This window comes from Rhinolophus sinicus, unplaced genomic scaffold (genome assembly GCF_036562045.2).
Source record: "Rhinolophus sinicus isolate RSC01 unplaced genomic scaffold, ASM3656204v1 Contig303, whole genome shotgun sequence".
Lineage (NCBI taxonomy): Eukaryota > Metazoa > Chordata > Mammalia > Chiroptera > Rhinolophidae > Rhinolophus > Rhinolophus sinicus.
Window position 1 is genome coordinate 841 of NW_027424102.1, and position 4,582 is coordinate 5,422.

The 4,582-nt window shown below is 34.5% G+C and overlaps 1 long non-coding RNA gene across 1 annotated transcript; it reads left to right on the forward strand.

The window, feature by feature from the left end:
- Positions 1–1,359: 1,359 nt before the first annotated feature.
- LOC141569946 (uncharacterized) lies at positions 1,360–4,331 on the forward strand. The gene is made up of 4 exons (XR_012493674.1): positions 1,360–1,377; positions 2,329–2,539; positions 3,091–3,257; positions 4,134–4,331. It is a non-coding gene; the product is annotated as an uncharacterized LOC141569946 (long non-coding RNA).
- Positions 4,332–4,582: the final 251 nt, after the last annotated feature.

The following is a 4,582-nucleotide window of genomic DNA, read 5'->3' on the forward strand; positions in this document are numbered from 1 at the left end:
GTCACTCCTCTGCTCAGAACTGTTCAGTGGCTCCTCATTTCATCAGAGAAGCCAAAATACTTACAATGGCCTTCAAGATTCTGCATGTTCTGGCTCCCCATTACCTTTCTTTCCTCATATCCTGCTGCTCCTTTCAATCCTGGCATACTGAGCTTCTCGTTATTTCGGGAACCACTGTGCATGCTTCTACCCTAGTACTCTTGTGCTCTCTGCTTCCTTTGCCTGGTCAGCACTTCCCCTGGATGGCCATGGATAGCCAGGTGGCTAACTCCCTCACTTGTCTCAAGTAATCATCCTATTTTAATTTCTCAGTAATCATCGTACTTAAAATTGCTACCACCTCCTCACCATCTCCCCTTCTCCCCTGTTTTCCTTAAGCTGCTCTGATGTGTTTTTTCTTTTAGCATTTATCCCTTCCTGACATACTATTTTTTCTTATTTCTCATGTTCATTGTTTAATGGCTGCCTTCCCTTTTAGGACTCAAGCTCCACAAGGACAGAGAGCATTATCTGTTCTGTTCCCTGTTACATGGCACGCGCTCAGTACATACTTTTTATTTGTTGGGTGTTTAGTAAATTGAGCGTTAAAAGTATAAATATTAGCATGCCTCTTCTCAAAAAGTTCTTTAAGCTTCAATATTACAAGCAACAGAAGTAAATTTTCCTGCCTTCATCAGTTATTATTGCCCATCATTAATTGAAATGTTCTATTCAGGTTTAAAATGTATATGCTTTATATTTCTAATACACTTTACCGTAATCAGAATTTTCATATTCTAAAACTAGAATCAAGGTTTGTAGTCTGTTTTGAACCAATGAAAATTTTGTTTTTACAGTATAGTTATAACTATAATAGGTTATTTACTCTATGGCAAAATACTGTATTTTGCCATAGAGGTAATGTAATATAGAAGTCTCAGATACATTTTGATAAAACTAGCTTGGCTTGTGCAAAAGTGGGAATGACTGGCTCTCAGAATTCCAAGAAAGGCTTAAATAACTAAACCGTGAAGAGTAGGGATATAGGCAGTAGTATGCTGGAGTCACGGTGTGGCTCACAAGAGTTGATTGTGCATGTTCCCGATTCCATGGGCAGTGATGTCAAGTTGGTAGCTTGAGATTGTCCAGTGGTGAGATTGTTTACGCCAGGAAGTCAGCAGACACTGCAGATAAGAGCTCCTCATCACACCCGCCCCACCCACAGCCTGTACAGCCACTTATTAAGCCTTTATTACCACACCTCTGGATTTGAGGAGATATCAGGAACGACAGGTGTCAGGGACTCAAATGCCTCTAGAACTCCTGTTAGAAATCCGAATTCTGCCTTTCTAAAGGTTGACTTCCCTGAGGGACGGCTGGCTTTCTCCATGAGATGAGGTAGTTGTCCCAGGATATCTCCCAGCTTTTACATACTATCACATACTCTGACACCACAGAGAAACTCACTATCTCTGTTGCAGTTTGAAAAATACTAGCAAAGGTCTCTGGTTAGATCCTTACTGCTGGGCAGTCAGTTCAGGGGTGGGGTGGGGGATTGGAAGGGGTTGTGCGGATCATAGGAAGTGGGTCATTTAAGAACTGGCATATCCCAAAGGAGCCATGGGAATAGGAATCAGCTTCCAGGAGAAGGATAGTACAAAACAGGCAGTTCTGTGATGTATACTATATATTAAAATATAAAATTCAGCTAAATTGGAATGCAAAGTAACCAAAAACAGCATTACATATTTGGAATATTTTAAACACAGTTGAGAGTTTTTGTAATATAAAACATATTATAATATAAAACATATAATATAAAAACAGAGTTTTTGTAATACTTTAAATAAAACATCTATTTTTTATTTTAATTAAATGTATTGGGGTAACATTGGTTAATAACATAAGTTTCAGGTGTACAACTTTATAATACAACATCTATAGACTCCATTGTGTGCATATCACCCACATTTAGTCTCCTTCTGTCATCGTATGTTTGACCCCCTTTACCCTCTTCGTCCTCTCCGTACTCCCCTTTCCCTCGGATAACCACCATTCTCTTGTCTGTATCTATGAGTTTGTTTATTTTGTTTGTTTGTTTGTTTGTTGCTTTTTTATATCCCACATATGGGTGAAATCATATGGTTCTTATCCTTTTCTGACTGACTTATTTCACTTAGCATGATACTCTGAAGAGCCATTCATTGTTGCAAATGACAATATTTCACTTTTTATGGTTGAGTAGTATTCCTTTGTTTATATATGCCACTTCTTTATCCAAAACATCTGTTTTTTAATTTGGTAATTTAAATCCTACAATGAGTTTATAAAAATGGTCTTTTTGTTTAGGGTTTGAACTACAGTTCCGATTAGGCCCAACTTTACAGGGAAAGGCAGTTACTGTACATACAAATTACCCATTTCCTGGAGAAACATTTAATCGAGAAAAATTTCGTTCCCTGGAATGGGAAAATCCGTCAGAAAGAGAAGATGATTCTGATAAATACTGTAAACTTAATCTTCAACAAGCTGGATCATTTCAGTATTACTTCCTTCAAGGGTAAGTGATGTGTTCTGTATGTAAAACAAAAGTTTATTCTATAATTTGAACTTATCTAACTTATAAAAAGTCATTATATGAACCATATAGTGCAATTTTTACAGGAGTTTCTTGAGACGCATAAATCGAATATGGTTCTTCAGTTTCTAGAAAGTGATTGTAAGGCTCATTGCAGATTCAAAGTTTTGTTGTTATTGTTTTAAGTAAAAGCTTAAATACTCTAGTCTTTTCATGCAACCAGATTGTAGGATACTTTTTACCTGAGTGCCCTTGTTATTATTGGCAGATTTTAGTACACTTGTTTATTCCTTAAAGCAAAATTATTATATATTATATGTATTGTATTACATTATTATGTAGAGATTAGAAAAGAATAAAATTTGGCTTTTCCATTTAGTTTTGTTACAACTCTTTAAATGATTTTATGTGTTTTAAAATATATTTTTAAATGGACCAATTCACTTCCAGTTAGAGATTCATACTAGCAGATGAGAATTTTTTTTTTCCTATCATTAATTGAGAAGTTTCTGTTTTGTGTTTTTTTTCCTTAGAAATGAGAAAAGTGGCGGGGGTTATATAGTCGTGGACCCTATTTTACATGTTGGTGCTGATAATCATGTGTTACCCTTGGACTGTGTTACTCAACAGACATTTTTAGCTAAGTGTTTAGGACCCTTTGATGAATGGGAAAGCAGACTTAGGGTTGCAAAAGAATCAGGTAATGTCAGCTTTCTTTCTTTTCTTCTTTTAAAAAATAAATGTTATTGTCTGTGATACAGATTTCGAAGGCTTTGTGTTCGCCTTTCAATTTTGCTTCTTAGTATATTTAGTAATATACATAGATGGAACCATTTGAAATTGTTGATACTTGACCATTTTTAACCTGTAAAAATGATAAATTATATAGTTGAATTTAATAAATTAAGGAACTCTGTGATAAAATGTGATCATTATAATTTCTAAGACTACTTTGATATATAAGAATTAGTAGTAAGCTATTAAAATGTATTGGAAAATGCATTATCATTATACATAATTTTAATTCAACACACTAATAAACACTCCTCCATGTGGAAGGCATGTATAGATGGCTGTCATACGTACCAAGAGTAAAATGCAACTTAAGTTATAGTTTACTGTTCAATAAAGGGTAATACTAATATTCTACTTTCAAACTGAATATAGTATGAAGAAAGAAATGAGAAGTTCACTGACTTTACAACAGAATACAAGTACTGTGCAACATTAAAAGTAGAAGAAAGACATATTGATATACTCGCATAGGATATATTTTCTACATGTAAATTGAACCCCCAATAGTAACAAGGCGCTGTGTGATTTTTTCAAATACATTATCTCATGATCTCTGTCTTGTGTATGAGGATATTGATGTCCTAAAAGATTTAAGTAGACTTACTTGAAGTCACTTGTGGTACAGTTTGGATTTGAACCCAAGCCTTTGACTCCTTTTCTAGTAGTGTGGTTGCCTTGCTATTTAGAATTATTTAAGGAAATTATATTTTGCTTAGTTTTAGGTGTTGTTTTTTTGTTTGTTTGTTTTACAGAGGCCTTTATTTATTTTCTTGCCTTGCAGGCTACAACATGATTCATTTTACCCCATTGCAGACTCTTGGAGAGTCTAGATCATGCTACTCCCTTGCTAATCAGTTAGAATTAAATCCTGACTTTTCCAGACCTAATAAACAGTGTACCTGGAAGGATGTTGGGCAGCTAGTGGAAAAACTGAAAAAGGAATGGAGTGTTCTTTGTATTACTGATGTTGTCTACAATCATACTGGTATGTGCTTTAACTACTATTAATTTTGATGAAAATATTACATTCTAATTATTTCATTCCTTGCTGTTTTATATAACAGATTTTGAAAACACAAATGATGCTTAGGTGTCCTTCAATTTTAAAATCACCTTATATGATCACTTTCCTGTTTTTTCTTTCAAAGAAAACAGTGTTAGTTGAAGATATAATCAGTATGTAAGTATTTGCATGTCATGATCATAAAAACAGGAAAGTGATCATAGAAG